An 8789-nucleotide genomic window follows, 5' to 3' on the forward strand; every position below is an offset into this window, starting at 1 on the left:
CTGACCAGGGCCGCATAGAGGGGGAGGATGACCTCTTTGGACCTGCTCAAGATGCATCTGTGGATGCATGCCAAGGTGCGGTTGGCCTTCCTAACTGCCTCTCCACACTGCCGGCCCATGTTCATCTTGGAGTCAATGATGGCCCCCAGATCTCTTTCCGCCTCCGTGCTGAAAAGAGGGGAGTGGATGAACCAGCTGGATACTGTTAGGGCCTCCTGAGTGGCTTCTGACAATAGCAGCCTCCCCACTTAGGTCCACCTGTGGTCCAGAGTAGAGGCCAACCAACATTTTTTCTGAAGGTCCTCTGTGGTTAGCCTCATTGGATCCTGTGTGCTTGGACTTCTGACTTCTGACTCCACTTGGCTCTGCTTCTGGACTCTGAGTGTTTGAAAATACCCCTTGACTTTGGTAACTCAGCCTCTGATACCAGAACCATTATCCAAGACTCTGTCCTTGGATTTTCCCCTCGGATATGGTTATTTGATACTAGAACCCTGACTTACCCTGTAACTTGGATTCTGCTCCTGAAATTCCCCATTGCTTTAGATACCTTGGACACTAGTTCCTATCCCCATCCCTCCCCTGCTAGCCTACCCACTATGCCAGACCTCCTATCCCTCAGTCCTTACATTGTATATGGTCCATCCTATTTGGAATGAAGGGCACTGAGTAAATTACATCCTTGCACAGAGGGCCAACATAAGGATTACACACTACCTAAATCCTTTATGTTTCAAGGACCTAGATAGTGCATAGATTGCAGGGTTATGGATGTATTACCCCCACCCAGTGCAATTCATGCAGCAGCTCAGACTATTTCTTTAAAACCTTTGAAACATTATTTACTACAAAATAAAGCTTCTGGGCTGCTGAATCTTATGGGAACTTGAGACACATTCAGTGAATAATTTCAGACAAAAAAAATATTTAGGAAATATCTAAGCAATCTGTTTCAACCTCTCTTAAATTAAATGTTTTGCTCTTTTTTTACTTTAGTATCACATTTTCATTTAGAAAATTGCCATTTTAAGGGTTAATAAAGGGGTAAAAGCCCCTGGTCACACAGAATGTTGATTCAACCCCAAAAGTTTGGAGGGAGCTGGTTTTGCAAGGAGAAAATCAATTATTTTACTACTCTACTCAATACCTTTAGGATGGGACCAGATGTCCTCAAATCTGAGTGAAGGCATAAAGATCAAAATGTAATCTGAAAATGTTACACAATAGAAAGGATTGACATGATATTTAATTCTTACAGCTATCTTATTTAGCTGCTAAGTTATAGTGATAGAAGAAAGTACTTTGTATGACTCAATGGCTAAATCAAATAAAAAAGCATTGGTGACAGCTATGTCAAGCATAGTATCCCTGTGAGCTTTCATATTATTCAGGATGATGTCAAATGCAGAGCAAACAGTATAAATGCTGAGCTTTGAGAAACATGTGAATAAATATATGCCTACCATGCTTTATATGTGAAATATTAATATATTTCAATGTTAATTCTTCCCTCACTACATGGCTTTCTAGAAAAAAAATAGCCATGTTGTTGGCTACAAAGAAGAGTTAATATTATTTGTTCAGACAATGGCTAAAAAGAATAGCTAGCCCCTTCTTTACTTAAAGTTCAATGAATTGTCCTATTTCACATTACACAGAGATAATCACATGTGCCAAACCCAATGGCACAATCTGCGTTTCCCGTGCATCATTGCTTAATAGCACCACACTAGTTGTAAATCATATCCAAGCTCTGAATTCACTGGTGGGCTCAGAAGTAGACAAAAATTAGTGCTCAATAAAGCCCTTGTCCACTATGACCAACTGTAATTGTGGACAAAGGATGGCCTGTGATAATCATGTAGAAAACTGGTTTTCTGTCTAGCTTGGACAAGGATAGTTGTCACTTCTCTGAACATCCTTATTACTGGTGATAGAAAATTCCAAGTGACATGGAAACATAGGACTGGAAAGGACCTCCTGAGGCACTGAGTCCAGTCCCCTGCATTTGCAGGGAAATGTTTACTCAGGAAGTCTCCAGAAATTTAGCTCCTCTTTGATCAGGTTTTTGACAAACATGGAAGCAGGAATAAACTAAGGCTAAATTGTTATGCTAGTTTTGTTGGCTCCTCCATACTGTGGCCCAAAATGCAGCTCTCCCACCTATGGAACATGACAGGTGTGAATAGAAGAAGCAAGTGTCAACTAGCTCAGCATGTAGGCATTCATCAGTTCTTACACCACCTTCTGAAGAAACACATATGCTGAGCTACCTGTGATCCTCCTACCTGTGTTTGAGATAGGTATGGTGAATGAGGCAAATGTCGATGAGGACAAGAAACAACCCTGTTCCAGAACCTCTTTGCCAGTTCTACAGCAGTCCCTTGCACAAGGATCGTGCTCATGGTGGAAACAGATATTGCTTTGTGCTACTATAACAATTTCTATGGAGGTACCATTGCCTAGCAAATAGATGTCCCTACTCCCTACCTCTTGTTGCTGCACTAATGCAGTGCAACAAACAGTACAACTAAATAGATATCTATTTGTTCTTTGGCAGGAGAGGACAGGAAGCCCAGAGCTGCTGTCTCCTGTCACCCTGGGTAGTTACTCCCAGGGCACAAGGGGCCTAATACTGTGCACCCCAGGTAAGATTGTGTCCCTCAGACCCCCAAGGCACCTGCTTTGCTTTCTCTTCTTACAGAGATGTGCCCCAAGGGAGTGTCTACATGCTAGGAAAGCCTACCTAGGTCCCAGCATGGAAGTATGGAATCTGAGGAATCCCAGGTACTACATACCTTCATACCAGGACCTGCATGACTCGGGGCCTCCACTCTGGTCCTGACACAGGGTAGCATGGGAGCTAGGAAATCCCTAGTGCCCTGCACCTCCTTGCCCTGCACCTCAAGCTAGCCCATGCTTCACATGGAGGCATGGATTAATGAAGGTCCCCACATGAAGCCATGGGCACCAAGGATATCTCAGCTCCTATACCACCCCATGCGTCCACACCATGATCCATATCCACCCATGCTTCTGTGTGAGGCAAAGGTCAGTTTAGAACCCAACGTGAAATAAGAAGTGATCCAGGGAATTCCTGGACAAGGCAGGGAATTTGATGCAAAACAAGGGGCAATGTGTGTGTCACCCCATAAAGTGGATATCCCACCACAGCTGATCTGCTTTGGTTTGGTGACATCTGTTCCTATCCTCAGGGGACAATTTGCACCCCCTTCAAGGTCTCTTTACCAAAGCAGTGCAATAGGGCCACAATGTAACAGAGTAAAGCAGGTGACTGATATTAAGTCCAGCCATGACAGAGTGACATGGGAAGATGTGTAATATGTCAAAATAATGCCTGGCTTTAGGGTCCTCCTCGATTCATGATTTTTAGATACCTAGGTTGAGCAGTAGTATCCAGCAATTATTGTTTGCCACTTTCACCTTGCCAATATACTACACTTATTTCACTTCATAAGAGATTTAGTGACAATGATAGTGAGCTGCAAGCCTCCTCTTACTGCTTTTAAAGGAAAAGGAAGGAGAACTGTAACCATATTGACATACAACAGAACCCCCCCCAAACAATATCCTGCCATAGCATTGTTTGCTAAACCCCCAAGAGTCTTATAGCACTCCTGAAAGATATCTAGGCTCAGGCTTTGGCAGGCCTCAAGGGGGATAGAGTTCCAGAGCTGAGGAGTGACTGCTGAAAATGACCTCCTACATGTTTTTATAAGCAGCCTCAACATATAGATGGTACTTAGCTTAGGTTGCTCTTGGCTGATCCTAAGGATCATCATGGGGCATAAGGGAGAAGGTAGTCCCTTAGGTTTCATAGATTTCATAGACATTAGGGCTGGAAGGGACCTCGGGAGATCATCGAGTCCAGCCCCCTGCCCAAAGGGTAGGAAGTCAGCTGGGGTCATAGGATCCCACCAAGATAAGCATCCAATTTACTCTTGAAGGTGTTCAATGTAGGTGCTTGAACCACCTCCGCTGGCAGACTGTTCCAGACCTTGGGGGCTCGGACAGTAAAGAAATTCTTCCTTATGTCCAGCCTGAAATGGTCTTGCAAGAGTTTATGACCGTTCAACCTAGTCATCCCTTGGGGCGCTCTGGTGAACAGACGTTCCCCCAGATCCTGGTGGTCACCCCGATAAACTTATAGGTGGCCATCAGATCACCCCTGAGCCTGCGCTTTTCCAGGCTAAAGAGTCCCATGTCTCTCAGCCTATCATCGTAAGATCTGTTTTCCTGACCTCTGATCAACCACGTTTATCTCAAACCGGTTTCAGCCATTTTCAAACTGGTTTATGTGCACTGACCATCTGTTCTGTTACAGGTTTAAACCAGTTTCTGATCACTTAAACCAGTTTATGTGTAATGTCTGTCCCAAGCCTCAAGACACAAACCACTATGTAAAGCTTTGGTCACTGATTCGATTCGGAGGAGATTTGGCCCAATTCAGCAGCCGAATCTCCAAATCTGAATTCAATCAGGAGACCGTTTAATCTCTCTGAATTGAATTGGAATCCTTCAAATCAATTTGGAAAGATTCAGAGAGATTTGATGACTCCCTCAGCCATAGACACAGCTTTATATGTTTTTTCTAGGTACCTCGAGGTACTAGGTGCAGCTTGTGAATGAATGCTGAGAAGGTTAGGCAGATGGAGCATCCCACAGGAGCATGGGGGCATCCCCCACATGCCCAGTGGTGGACCCAGAAGAGGGCCAGAAGTACTTCCAGTCTGCCTCCGGGTCCACCACAGAGTGCGCAAGGGACCCCCTTACCCCCCAGCTCAGTGACTGGTGCCTCCTGGGTCTGGCATCCCCCCACAGCTGATCACTGAGACTAGTGGAGCACTCCATCCACCCCACCATCTCAGTGTTCAAAAGCCACACCTGGTACCTTGAGGTATGTAGAAAAAACATATAAAGCTGTTCTCCAAATCAGAATCGAATCTTCAGATTCGGCCAATCAAATCGGGACAGTGTTCCAAATCAGCTAATCAGATCACTGTCCCCCAAACTGGGCTGAATCGAAATCTAAATTGAATACTGCCCACTTCACACACCGTTACTAACCACTTGTAGGTCAAGAGATTTCTTTACTGTAGTCCCTGGCATCTTGAACAGTAATCTCTACCTCAATTCTCCATCTATTTTCAAATCTCACCTAAAGCATATCTTTTTCTCTCCTGCCTACACTTCTTATCTTTTCCTCTGCAATTAATTATCTGTTATTTGATTGTGTTAACTCGATAGAAAATCTGGGGTTATACAAAGGTAGGCAGATTGTGGTGTAAGAGTTTTGAAATCTGGCTTGATTTTTCTCACTGTCACCATTTTTGATACCATAGTTACTATGGTCATTGCATCAAAATTTCTCCTGATTTAATTCAATGTAGATGAAATGAGATTGAGGCACAATGTCTAAGACTTGTAAGCAATCCTAGATAGCACATAATCGGGCAAAAGTAAGGTCTGCTTTAAATAGTTTTTAATGTATGCTAGAGGGTGGCCTCCAGGGTCAGAGAAATGCCGCAGCTGCATCTGATCCCCCGTGGTTTAGTTAGGATAGAGGACAATATAAAGGTAACATCTACTAATGTAAAACAAAACTGGCAGGTGAATTAGATTTTTACCCTGATCTGGCCTTGCACCAGCCTGATCCTACACACCAAGATCCTGCCCCACACCAGTGTAGTATAATGGTCAGTGTCACATTATCTGGTCCTGCACACCACGGTGCACTCCACCAGTCCAGAAATTTGACAGAGAAGCAGAAATTAGTGCTACTACTGCTTTCCCTCTGCCAAATGTATGGACCCTGGGAAAGCCCTATGGGCTGGATGATATGCCTGGGGGTGGAGCATCCCTGCCTTAGCTGAACAGATTGAAAGACTGATCCAAAAATGGAAATCAAAATGAGTCTTTTTTTTATAATTTCCTCCAGTGAGTTCTGGATCCAGCTTTTATTGTATTATTTCAAAGTGTGCTCAAGTATACTTTGTTTTGTGTAGTCTTGTAAACTATATCATTTATTCCCAGTTGCACTTTTCAAAAGATAATTTTCATTTTCCAAGAGACCTTTACCACAGACAGCAAGTAATATGAGAACATTGTGGGCAGCTGGCTTGACTTTTCTTAGAAACCCAAGAGCGGCCATGCATAACCTTTCTTGTATAGAAAAGAATAATAATTCAAATTGATTTGCAAGTGAGTACAATCTAAAGCTGTTTGAAGAGACATGAACTAAATAGGTGTTTCAAACTCTAAAGAGGACAGAAAAATAATAAGAATAGACTAGAATTGGGAATAGGAAACTGCAAAGTGAAATTCAAATGAGAAAATGAAAGTGAATAGAACTGAGGTCAAAATTTTACACTGACACTTTATGTAGCTCTCTTGTTCTTGATTCTGCTCTCACGTTGGTTTTAAACTGCCCTGATAACATCATCTGATTCAGTGAAGTTACCCCTGATTTTTCTGAGAGGAGATTCAGACCATGAGACTGCCGTAGGATTTGTGTTATGCAAGTGAGCAATAAAAGGAAAACAAGTCAAAGCACATGCGCAACATGAAGAAGTTAGATGATTGATTTTTTTTTTCCCCTTCAGGACCCCCCTTTTTCAGTGCATAGGATAGACCTACATAATGGTAATATTAATATTGTAGAGGCAGCTTTAAATCTGGCATTTCCTAACTCTGAGTGTGTGATTTTTGCAGATTATAATGATATCTTTAATATAGTTTGGGGGGGAAGAGTATGCATAATATTTATATAGAGTAGTTAAATCATCATATATGAAACTTAATTATGATATACCTGCCAAATTGCTATATGTGAATACTATAAACACTGAGGCACAAGAGAAATAAGGACCAAGGATTTGGAATTGGGTGAAGGGTGTTAACTTGCTATCAAGAAACAACTGAGGAAAGTTTCTTTAGTTAGGAAAGCAACAAACCCCAGTTTCTCGATATATTTGAAACCTAAACTAGATGCAGTTTCTGAATGAATTATGTGTTTCACTCAGACTATACTTAGAACTGCTGCAAGAAGTCACATGTTAACGGTTAATACCATGTTAATTCTTGCTTGGAGTGCTCTGGCTTGCCACTAAAAGGCTGGAGAGCAGGAGCGTGGCTAGGAGCCAGGACACTTGGGCTCTTTCCTTGCTCTGGATTGGAGGCTGAGCTAGGAGTGGTACATTTTAGGATGCTGGAAGGCTGCAAATTGCTCATTTTAACTCTGTGGAACAGACTGAAGACATCCTAACACAAGCTAGGTTGCATGGCCCAGAATTAACCCTCACCTGAAGTAGTGTAACCTTGAAATGTTCAGAGGGCACTTAGCATGAGTTGCCAGCTTTAACATGCAGACACTTGTGTTTTAAGTGCCCTCAGTATGCTCTAAATGTAATGTGTAACTTCATTCTGTGGGAAGCAATTTTGCATTTCTAAGAAGATAAACTAGGTAACCTAATGATATATATGTCTCATATAGGTCTGACTATAATTTCAATGTATGGCCTTATAGTGAGGACAACAACATATTAGTAACAGGATTAATACCTAATTTTTTACTCATTTGAATATTCTCACACACTGATATATTTAGAATGCAAAACAGCCTCACACAGGCTGGCTGTCACACATGTAGGATGGCTGCTAGGTGCAAGTGACAGCAATAAATACACATTTAAATATAGCTTTTAAAGCCTCAAAGCCAGTGCAGTCTAGTAGTCCAAGGAAATTACTAGGAGCCAGAAGTATCCTGCAGCCTGATTCAGTTGTGATCTCGTCCAAGTTGCTTGTTTCTGTGGGATTAAAACACAACTAGTGTTCACTTAAAAAAACAAATGTAAGATACTGTATCTGGGTTATGATGGTAGACAGAATATACTGAATAAACAGAAAACACATATCTGCATTTATATCTAGTGCACTTAATTAAATTAATTTCATGCAGATATTATTGTATTTGCATTAACAAAATGGGCAATTAGGAATAAGACACATGGTAGTTACAAGCATGAAAATCTTGCACAAACAAAGTATTTAGACAGTCCATAGTTTCATAGTTTCATAGTTGGTAGGGTTGGAAGGTACCTGAGCAGATCATCAAGTCTGACCCCCTGCCATGGCAGGAAAAGAAGCTGGGGTTAAACAACCCCAGCAAGGTGATTATCTAGCCTTCTTTTGAAGACCCTGGGGTAGGAGTGAGCACCACTTCCCTTGGAAGTTGGTTCCAGATCCTAACCACCCTGACTGTGACGTAGTGCCTCCGGATATCTAGCCTGAATCTACTCTCAGTCAACTTACGGCCATTATTCTTTGTTACTCCCAGTAGTGCTCGGGGGAACAGGGACTCTCCCAATGCCTGCTGGTCCCCCTTGGCCAATTTATAGATAGCCACCAGATCCCCTCTCAGCCGTCTCTTCTGGAGGCTGAACAGGTTCAGGTCCCATAGCCTCCCCTCATAGGGCCTGCCTTGCTGCCCGATCATGTGAGTAGCCCTCCTCTGGACCCTCTCGATGCTGGCCACATCCCTCCTGAAGTGCAGGACCCAGAACTGGACATAGTACTCCAACTGCAACCTGACCAGTGTCACATAGAGGGGGAGGATCATATCCTTGGACCTGCTTGTGATGCATCTGAGGATTCATGACAAGGTGCAGTTAGCCTTCCTGAGTCCTCACATTGGTGGCCCATGTTCATCTTGGAATCAGTAATGACTCCAAGATCCTTTTCTGCCTCTGTGCTGACAAGAAGGGAGTTCC

General features: G+C 42.9%; 1 long non-coding RNA gene across 1 annotated transcript in view; it reads right to left on the reverse strand.

Annotated features, from left to right (window-relative positions):
• Positions 1 to 8789, reverse strand: part of LOC109321896 — a 22346-nt gene that overhangs the window by 3165 nt on the left and 10392 nt on the right. The window contains exon 3 of the long non-coding RNA XR_002104199.1: positions 5667 to 5670. This is a non-coding gene — a long non-coding RNA (uncharacterized LOC109321896). The remainder of the gene's footprint in view (positions 1 to 5666; positions 5671 to 8789) is intronic.

This window comes from Crocodylus porosus, unplaced genomic scaffold (genome assembly GCF_001723895.1).
Source record: "Crocodylus porosus isolate Cpor-Errol unplaced genomic scaffold, CroPor_comp1, whole genome shotgun sequence".
In the NCBI taxonomy this organism is placed as follows: domain Eukaryota; kingdom Metazoa; phylum Chordata; order Crocodylia; family Crocodylidae; genus Crocodylus; species Crocodylus porosus.